The 11145-nt window shown below is 34.9% G+C and overlaps 1 long non-coding RNA gene across 1 annotated transcript; it reads left to right on the forward strand.

Annotated features, from left to right (window-relative positions):
- The first annotated feature begins 3924 nt into the window (after positions 1-3924).
- Positions 3925-6459, forward strand: LOC106762930. The gene is made up of 2 exons (XR_001375848.2): positions 3925-4691; positions 4768-6459. It is a non-coding gene; the product is annotated as an uncharacterized LOC106762930 (long non-coding RNA).
- The last annotated feature ends 4686 nt before the right edge of the window (positions 6460-11145 follow it).

Consider the following 11145-nt stretch of genomic DNA (forward strand, 5'->3'; position numbering starts at 1 on the left):
AAAATAAATGAAAATAGGAAAAGAACACAAAACAAAAATCATCATCATTTTTTTTTTAAATTTATATAAAATTTATTTTTTCTCGTTTATTTTTATTTTATTACTTTTTCTTAATTCTAGATATTTTGTTTAATTACTCGGACGAAATCGGGTATTAACATGTATGAATAATGTATTTATAATATTGTTACTTTTACTTGAACTTTTGTAATGATGTTTATATTAACATGTTTTTGTGACTTTGAAATTGAAGCAAGTGCTAGAGTCTACGATTTTAGTAAAATTGAACTAAAATTTACGTACTACATTATAATTATTTTCAAATACAATTTTTCTTTCTTGCATCCTTTAAAAATTAGATGATTCTTTTTAATGTAAGTTTATTATCTTTGGAAAAAGCCTTAGTAATTTTACGTTGTTATTTTTACTAAGAATTTTGTGATGGTGTTTATATCAACATCTTTTGACACTTTAAGACTAAAGCACATAAAAGATCTTATAGTCCTTGCGAGACCAAAACAAAGGCAAGGGTAATGGTACTAACTATCTTTTAATACAATTTACTACTGTTGCAATCTTTTTGAATGCTTTAAATTATTTAATATATGTTAGTCAATTAGTTACATTGTTTGTAATGTTGCCTTTACTTGAGTTTTTGTTTTGACATTTATACGAAGTTGCTTTTTTGAATTTAAAGTTCAAAAAAAAAATAGAATTATAAAATATTACACTTTCTTTTTAATTCTTGTTCTATTTAAGTCATTAGTTTTGTATTACATGTCATCATTTCTTACGTGGTCTAAGTCAAAGTAGTTATGTTTGTTTTACTTCGTATTCATATAGAAAAAAAGTGCAAGTTTAGTGTGGTAAAAAATATTATTTTTAATTTCTAATAATTAGGACAATATCTTACTCGGCTAAGTTGGTTAGAGTTGATTTTCAATCAAGACCAATCTATTTAGATTTTTTATCCAAATTCACATCTCTTAGTTTGAGTTCGTTTAAGATAACTTTTAATTTAAGTCGAATGATCTCAGTCAAATTTGATCGAGAGTTGGTCGAACATAACATTTCATTCAAATTTGGGTTAGAATAAACTTTGTCGAAATTTGAGTGAGCCAACTTTGTCAAATTTGGCCAAATTCGACCAAGGCACCTTAAATCTTAGTCAAAGCTGACTCGATCGAATTTTAGTGATAGACGGCTCGTCTAAATTTTTGTTGGATTCAACACAAATGAATTTGATTAAGTTTTAGTTAGGGTAGACTTAAGTAAGTCGTCCTCATCAAAAATTAGGTAAAGTCAACTTTGACTAACTTTTGGAAGAATTTTGACAAAGTCGACTCTTGTCGAAAATCGAACAAATTTGATTGAATTGACCTTGTTTGAAATTTAGTCTAGTCATTCCTAACTGAAATTTAGTTGAATTTGTTCGAGTCAGCCATCTCCAAATTTGGCACTAGTCGAAATTCGACCTAGTTGATTATGGTCGAGTTGTCAATGGTCGAATTCGACAACATTGGCCTCATCCAAACTTTGTCTGATTTTGTCGAATTCGACTGATTTGTCTGATTTGTCCCCGATCGAAATATGGTCAAATTTAGCTGTGTCGGCCAAAGCAAAAATTTGGTTGAGTCAGCTGATAGTGACATATCTTACCATGATTTTAGTATTGAATTAAGAGAAAATGTCAACTCTTCTTAGCTTTTTGTCTTGTAAATCGTAGTTTTCTTTTAGTTTATTAACCCATCCATTTACATGCTTAAATTAGTTGGAAGAAATCTTTGCATCAAATGAAAGTGTTGGAACTAAAGCAAAGTAGAAAGAATATCAAAATGAAGAACCAGAATTTTGTTGAAATCGCGCCCGAGTGCTCACAGCTTAGGGGCGCTTGAGCGCCATTTGCTGACTGACGAGCGCTTGAGCGCCATTTCTAACCTATTTAAGCTTTACTCTTATATTCTTTTTATTTTGAATAAATTTTGTTTCATTATTTGTGGGCTAACTTGGTGCTCTAGTACTATTGGCTCTAGTGTATGCAGGGCATAATCCATACTAGGAGCACATGATCTTCTCAACCTCTCCTTCTAGATCCAGAAGTTGAAAAGACTGCCCGAAGAAACAACAGTAGAACAAGAGAGAATCAGGCATCTAGAGAAACTTCTCCAGCTCCTGTGACTCCTGAGCAACTCATTGTGCCTGCAGCTGAGCAGGAAGTGGAACAAATGGATGAGAATATGAATGGTGTTGGTGATGGGCAAGATAGACGCACTCTGGAGGATTTCAATACCTTTTCAGGGTCGTTTCATTTCAATAGTATTGCTCGGCCACAAATCAATGCACCAAACATGGAGGTGAAGCCTGCTCTCATTCATCTGGTGTAGAGCAAACAATTTCATGGCCTGACACATGAAGATCCATTTAAACACATCACTTGTTTGTTGGAGATATGCAATACAGTGAAGCTCCAAGATGTTCCTGATGACTTCATAAGGCTCAGTCTATTCTCATTCTCTCTCGAAGGCAACGCCAAGGAGTGGCTCACTACATTTCCAGAAAATAGCCTCACTTCATGGGATGATGTGGTGGCAAAGTTTTGCAACAAATACTTCCCTCAATCCAAAGTAAGAAAAAGGGAAGCAAGAGATTTCATCTTTCCAGCAGGGTTTTAGTGAGACACTGGGTCAAGCTTGGGAAAGATTCAAAGGGCTACTAAGGAAAACACCCACTCATGGGTTTGATGAGCCCACAGTCCTGAATGTGTTCTTGATAGGATTGGGGTCCCAAACTAAGTTGATGTTGGATGCCTCATCTGGAGGAAACATCCGTTGGAAGAGCCCAGAGGAAGCCCGGGTGCTCATTGAAAACATGGTTGCTAATGGTAATGAATCACAGAATGAAAAAGGGTCAACAAACATGGCTGTCGCAATCGGAATCGAGACGGGACGACGATCTAAAAAAGAAAACGTTTGAAAAATAGAGTTTGGAGTCACCACCATAGTTTATTCTAGAAAACTACGGAAAAACCGTAAAATGATAAGGCAAGGTCTGCGAGAACCGGATTCTAGGTTCGGGAGTCGGTTATGTGTAGGGAAGGTGTTAGCACCGTACAACGCAGGCAGTACCTTTAATTAAATACACGAATAAAGATATGGTTTGCAAAATGTTTAATTTCCCCTAAAAAGATAAACTCTAAAAAAAAACAAAATATATTTTTTATTTTTTGTGCCCGACAAGGACTGACCTTGCTCCTACGTATTCTCAGTTGGACTGAGAAATCAGGGTTACGTAGTTCTTTAGGAAACTATTTGGAAAATTTGTTTGGAGAATTGTTTGGAAAGTTTCTTTGAAAATTTGGATTTTTGGGAAAGTGAGCCTGACAAGGACTGACCTTGCTCCTACGTATCTCCACTTTGGATGGAGAATCAAGGATCACGTAGTTCTGGCTAAAAAGTTGATTGTTTGTTTGAGAAAGAATGTTTTGGTATTTTTGTAATTTTTATGTAAGAAGAAGAAAATGTCTTCTAGTACAAGGACGATGCGTGCGATCACACATGCGCTAGAATCCTTAAAATATATTTTTAATTTTTATTTATAGTAAAGAAAAGGTTTCCTAACACAAGGACGATGCGTGAGATCACACATGTACTAGACCCCTTAAGATATATTTTTAACTTTTATTTATAGTAAAGAAAGAGTTTTCTAGCACAAGAACGATGCGTGCGATCACACATGTACTAGACCCCTTAAAATATATTTTTGGTATTTTTATATTTCCTTTTTTTTTAAAAAAAAGATAAAATAAAATAAATAGGTAAATAACTAAAAAAATAGAAATAAAATAAATAAGTGAATTACTGAATAAATAAATAAAAAAAGTGAAAATAAAATGAAAAGTTAAATGATAAAATAAACTAAAAACTAAATAACAAATAAAATAAAATAAAAAGATAACCAAGTTGGGCCAAGGCCCAAGTGTAAAGGGGGCGAAATATTTAGCAGAAATAGGGGTGCAAAAGAGATCTTTTGATTGGTTGCCAAAATGGTTTGAGCCCAAAAAGAAGGGAGCTGCGGATGGAAGCAAAGGGTTTTTGTTTATTTATTTTTTTTTAAGAGAGCTGGATCAGAAATTTGGCCCAAGGGCTTTTCGTTCGCAGATCAGGAAACCCTTAGGGGGGTTCATCCATTCCTCACTTCATTCTATCATCCAAGAATTTTGCACACAAAAACCTAGCCCCCCATATCCTCTGAACGAAAAAGAAACCAGAAGCCACTCCCACAGCCTATGCTTTGTCTCAAACGGCCACCGCAAAGAGGCCCTCCACCTGGTCCGTGACGTCACCGGCGATTCCTCCCCGAAGCCACCACCGGCGACAGCGCTCCCCCTCTCCTCCCGTGTTCGCGCTAGGCTGGGGTTGGGGTTTCTCCCCTTGACGTTGTTCGCCGCCGTCTCTCTGCCACCGCCGTTGCGAAGCTCCGTTCAAGCCGCCTGCGGCTCCAACTCCGGGACGTCACTCTCACCATGACCGACGGGACCAAAGACCTCAATTCACGAGCCAGAACCTCGGCCGGCCACTGCGTCGCCAATCGGCACCTTACCGCCGGCCACCAAAGCCACTGCAAGTTGAAACGAAAACGCCCTGTTCCGCAGCATGGCCTCAACAGTATCACTCTCACCATATCCCAACACAGTAAGCTTCGAGACAACCTCCCATTGTTCCCATTATTCCCCTCTATAGTAACCCCACTCGATTTCCTCCACACTAGGGTTTGAATTCAGGCTTGGGGAAGAATCAATGGAAGTCGCATGGTACCCGCAGGGCTCGAGACTAGATTAGGCTATGGATTTAAATATGGGAAAAGATTGAGATTGAAGTTTGATTAAAGAATGGTGAGATGATGGTCGAAGGATAGTGTTGAAGAGGATTTTTGATCTGTATTGTTTCCCTTTGCAGGTTTGAGTGAAGAACAACGATGATGGTGTGATGGGCACGGTTTGGTGGTGGTATTGTTCTGTGTGTGTGTTTAGCATTGGGTGAGTAACAGTTGTTCTCTGCCTTTTTCCTCTTTGCTTAAGACTCTGTATGGTGGTTTCTGGGTTCTATGAGGATGGTGGTGCTAAGGAAACAGATTTGCAATGGCCGAGAGAACGGTATGGAATTGGTGGAGATGGTACCGTAAACAACTCAGGGAGATTAGCTTCCCTTTCTTTCTTTGCAGCTGAGAAGAATCAAGGTTTTGGGGAGAAATGGTTTAGCCATTTCAGCTTTGGTAATGGGGACGGGAGAATGAAGAGAATGAAAGTTGTTTTGTGCGTTGTAATGTATGAAGGTGAGTGGGGGTTGTTTGGCTATGCGAGAGCTGTTATGGAGGTTGCTTTTTCTTGCAGAGAAGAGGAATTGGGGTTTATGCGTGAGGGGTTTTCATGGTATAAGCGAAGATTGAGGGAGGATAATGGGATTTTTGTATCTGTTTGCAGGTTTGGGTTATGCAAGGAGAGTACTGGTTTCTAACCGTTAAAGGGAGCGCGTTTATGTTGTTAAGATGAATGAGTGGTAAACAGTAAGCAAATCATGTATATCAAGTGTCAAACAGAATGGATAGGGGAAGATGACCAAGGTATGCATACAACGAACGCCGAGAATGTTCAATGACAACCATACATAAGCAGCAAAGTACGAAAGTATTCAGAACATTTAACAACCACCATACATAAGCGTATTATTAAGCCAGAGAGTACAAAGGCATTTTAACAGATTGTAAAAGTTTAATCATTTACCTTTTGGGCTCCTTTACTATGATTGTTATGATGAGGACGAATGAATGAAGCTGGTGATGGAGGTCTGAGAGTCAAGAGCCCTCTCCTAAGCTACGATGGTTCTATGTTGGCGGTGAGTCTCCCATGCCCCCTGGCTGTGATAGTGAGGTGAATCCCTGTCCCTTGTCTTCTCTAAGGCGTGGTGGGTGAGTTCTTACTCTATGGCCGTAGTCTTCTCTTTCCCCTATCTTCCCTTCCTCCCTTCTCTGAGATTGTATTTTCTTTTTTTTGAAATGTTATTGCCGGATTTTTTTGGAAAATTATGGTGCGAGGGAGTCATAGAAGTTATTCTCCCCGGAATTGATATTTGAGAGCCTCTTTCTGTCGAGTCAGTCGAGAGTGAATAGGAGCTGAGAGTAGTCTTTCCCTTTTCACATGCCTAGGTCCAGCCCCTGTTACGCTACCATCCAACCACTAAGGACTGAGAATCAGAAGCCCCCTAGCAAAACCACTGTCAAACGTCATTCTTCTTTAATGTGTAATTGGTGGCAAAAACCATGGTGCACAGGTTTTCTTTCCAGAAAACGGAAAGAAGTTGACTTGTGGAGGCGTCTGTTGTTCTGTGTTGCAGGAGGTGTTGCACGAAAGCTTAATTCATGTTTGCGCAACTGAGAGTGGAAAGAAAGCAATAGTCTGCCATACTTTTTTTTCTTTTTCCTTAGAATTTTTTTGTTAACGTTTAACATAAAAAGAAACAAAAATAAAACTAAACAATAAAAGAAACTAACGGAAAATAAAACGAAATAACTTTAAATAACAAAAAGTAAAATAAAAAGTAAAAATAGAATTAAAATATAAAACTAATATAAAAATGAAAAACAAAAAAAAAGATAAATAAATAAAAATAAAAAGATAAATAAATAAAATAAAATAAGTAAAAATAAAAATTAGATAATATAACAAAAACAAAATTGATAAGAAAAAAAAAATTAAAAAAAAAATTAAAAAATAATAATAATAATAATAATAATAATAAAAATAATATGTTTGTCAATCGGACGAAATTGGGTGTTGACAATACTGGTGTATAAGGATGTGTGTTTCTCACTCTTAGCAACACAAGGTCACACAATTCAACTTTGCCTTTCATTTCTACCACAATGAAAACATTCACATGCAAGTTTGCATCACAAGGACTTTCAAGGCTTGTATTTTGGTTGGGCTAAGAAAGAATTTTGGTTTTTCTAGATTCAAAACACCTTTAGCTAAGAGAGCATTCAAATCAGCACAAGTCAACATTGCAAACTTTGACCTCCTTACCTTGAGTTAAGTGGAGCATTCATTTTGGTAGAGGAAAATGTTTAAGTTTGGGGTGGTTGAGGTTAAAAAAGAAAATGACAAGAAAAGCAAAAAGAAAAATGTGAAGAAAAAGGAACAAGAGCAAGAAAAAGAATCAATAGATGAAAAGTTGGAAAAAGAATTGAAAATTGGTTGTAATTTCTTGATGTTAAGAAGAGGATTTTGTTGACTTGTGCTGATTTGAATGCTCTCTTAGCTAAAGGTGTTTTGAATCTAGAAAAACTAAAATTCTTTCTTAGCCCAACCAAAATACAAGCCTTGAAAGTCCTTGTGATGCAAACTTGCAGGTGAATGTTTTCATTGTGGTAGAAATGAAAGGCAAAGTTGAATTGTGTGACCTTGTGTTGCTAAGAGTGAGAAACACACATCCTTATACACCAGTGTGCTTGAGAGAAACAGTTTCCTTGGTGAGGAAAGGGTTCATGTTAGTGTTGAGAACATTTTTGCCATGTTTGTTGACCCCTTTTCATTCTGTGATTCATTATCATTAGCAACCATGTTTTCAATGAGCACCCGGGCTTCCTCTGGGCTCTTCCAACGGATGTTTCCTCCGGATGAGGCATCCAACATCAACTTAGTTTGGGACCCCAATCCTGTCAAGATCACGTTCAGGACTGTGGGCTCATCAATCCCATGAGTGGGTGTTTTCCTTAGTACCTTTGAATCTTTCCCAAGCTTGACCCAGTGTCTCACTAAAACCCTGCTAGAAAGATGAAATCTCTTGCTTCCTTTTTGTTACTTTGGATTGAGGGAAGTATTTGTTGCAAAACTTTGCCACCACATCAAAGGGCGCTCAACCCCCTTTTGGGACGCTTCGACACCACATTTTGAGTGAAACAGCGCATCAAAGGGCGCCCACCCTCTTCAGGGTGCCCAGGCTCCACATTCTGGCACAAACAACGAACTGAAGGGTGCCCAACCCCCTTTTGGGGCGCCCAGGCGTCACGTTTGCAGAGAGACTTCTTCAAAACTTCCTTTTTTAGCTCTTCCTTGGCTCCCCACTCTTGATAGTTTGGATGTTCTTCCAAAGCACACAAAGTTCCTACAAAATTTGAGGAATTAGTGATGAAAACTGGTGTGTGTAACTTAAGATGAAGTTATCTACAAAGTTAGATGAAAGAGAGGATTAAGCATGTTTCAAGCTTCAAGAGAGTTGATTTGGTAAGAAAATTGCACCATATATAATGGTAAGAATTACCGTTATTTATATATATATATATATATATATATATATATATATATATATTTGAATTCAACAAATACACAACAGTCCAAAGATTACATCTATCCCAAATAAGATGGGTTTGACTCTTCATTTTCATGAAGAGCCTTAAAGCTTACAAAATGACCATGGAAGAAGAAGAAGAACCCAAAGAGGAAGAACAAAGTGTTCCCATGAACCCTAGCAGCCCTCTAAGCTCTCCTCTGAGTGAATTGCACCTCAAAACCACCATAAAGCCAAACCTCTTCGCGTTTTAGGTCAAACTGCCACATCAGCAAAAGTGGCGCTCAGCACCCCTAGAGGGGCGCCTAGCACGAGCTCTACAGAACTAAATGGCGCTCAACGCCCTGGATGGGGTGCCTAGGCGAGTTTGCGAAGCAAATGAAGCTCAGCGTTCCTGAAGGGGCGCCTGAGCGCAAAATATCAGCATTTTGGGCAGCAACAAGAAGAGTGGCGCTCAACACCCTTGAACCAGGGGTGCCCAACTTGTTGGGGAGAATGTAAGGGCCTAAAATTTTTTAAAAGTCATTGGGTTTTAATATTTGGGACATCTAGGTCCATAAATCAAGGGGTTCCTTAGCCTTAATCTTAGGGAGAGGTTTTTTCTGAAATCAGATTTTCATTAAACCATTTTTTCTTTCTTTCTCCAAGACTAGCCGTTTGGATATATCACCTAAGATGAAGGTATTATTTTTGAAAATTAATTGAAGTATTACAGTAAGTCCAAATTCAACTAAGCTTTATCATAATCCACTCCACTTGAAAAGAAGTTTCGAGAATTGAGACTTTTTTTTTATTGTATTCTCAATTGAGACTTTCTAAAAGAGGATTTTTTTTTTATTTTAAAGATGAGCCAGGACCACGTCATCAATCATACGTCAAGTTGGAGTTGTACTTACACCTACAATTTATAAGTATATATTAGAGTTCATATTCCTATGAGTTGAAAGTTGGAGTTAGAGATTGAAGAACGTGACTAGATGGTAAAGATTCATTGCGAAATGTTTTTCGAGAGCATCTCTATATTTTTCTAATATGCTAGGCTTGGATGCTAAATTAGTTTATATTTATTCTATCTTTTTTTCTTTTAATAATATGTCAATGTTCAGGAGGTGACTGCTTTGAAACAATAACTACATAAAACAAAGACTGCTTTGGACATATTCAAGTTAAGTATGGGATGTTTGAAACTGTATTAGCTGCACATGAGGCAACATAAAGGTCTTTTAAACTAACTAATACCGTAGCAGATAAATTTTCTGGGCTAGAACAAGCATAAAAATGTAAAAGCAATATTCATAAATGCAAGTCTTAAAATGTATACTTACATTCTTTTTCATTAAATAATTTCTTGATTCATATATTTATTGCTATAGAAAATTTCAATCTTACATATGTATATTGTGTAAAATATTCACTTTAAAATGTTTATTTTTGTATTTTACCTTTCATATATCAATCAAATATTAACTTTTACTATTATACAATTTTGTTCCTCCCTTACAACTCAATACCTAATTTTAAACTTAAATAAATCAATTATAAGCATTTAAACTTTAATTTACAAAATATGGATTTAAAATAAAGTAATACAATCAAATTATTTGAATTTAAATCTATAAAACCCAAATTAGTTTTGCTTTACATAATATAGATCTATATTTTATTTCAATTCAATTTTTAGATGGTTTGGACTAGATTTTAATTTAATTTAATTTCAATTATTTAGATTGTTATAAGATTTTCAAAACAAAAACATTAAACATGAAATATGAAATTGAATTGTGTCTTTTATTAAGATACATTGTAATTTCAAGAGAATATCATAATTTGTTTATACAAACATAATTCAAGAAAAATATGACAAGTAACAACTTTTATTTTCCCAAACAAATATTTTAACCATTTTAAATTTCAAAGTTATTTATTAAAAATTGTCTTTAAGTTAACAAATTATGTGAATTATTAAAATACACATAGAGAAGTAATTGAAAAATATAGTATACCGAAGAAATATAATAAATTTCATTAAAAATTTCATGAGTTTAATAAAATATAAATATATTTTTGAAAAACATTATAATACACTTTTAAAAAAACATAACATTTTGTAAAACTATTTCTCATTTTACATACTAAAACTAAAATGATAATAATATGTAAAATAAATTATAAAAATAATCTTATAAATAAAATAAAAATATTTTTTATTTAATGAAATAATATAGAAAAAAAACTCCAGACACATCCAAAATTAGTTAAATATTTAGAAGAATATGAAGGTATAGAGAAAAGTTAAGTAGGTGCAAAAAGTAATTCTTGACCGTCTCTTGGGACCTTTTAGTTCCTTTTGTCACTCCTATCTCAAAATCCTAAGTAATAGTGTGTTGGGTGTTTCATCCTACACCTCCAAGCTTTCATCCTGCACCTCTGAAAATTACCATTTTAACCTTAATTAATATTATTTTAATATTTTTTCTTTTTTCATAAAATCATTCTGCACCTCTCTAATTTTTTCTCTTTCTTATTAAAGTCAACCTATATCCTTCTAATTTCTCTCTCTCTTATTATAGTCATCCTACACCACTTTAATAGACTTTAAAATCTATACAATTTCTTTTTATAAATTTTTAAAATTTCATTTTAAATTTAATAATAGTTTAATTTAATTTAAAATTTTAAAATTCTTTAATATACGTATATTTCTTAATAATTATTAAAATATAATTTTTATTATTATAATAGTTATGTTAAAAAAATAAAAACAAAAGTAACTAAAATAAAAATAGCAATAATAAATATTAAA

Source organism: Vigna radiata, chromosome 6, assembly GCF_000741045.1.
Source record: "Vigna radiata var. radiata cultivar VC1973A chromosome 6, Vradiata_ver6, whole genome shotgun sequence".
Taxonomy (NCBI): Eukaryota; Viridiplantae; Streptophyta; class Magnoliopsida; order Fabales; family Fabaceae; genus Vigna; species Vigna radiata.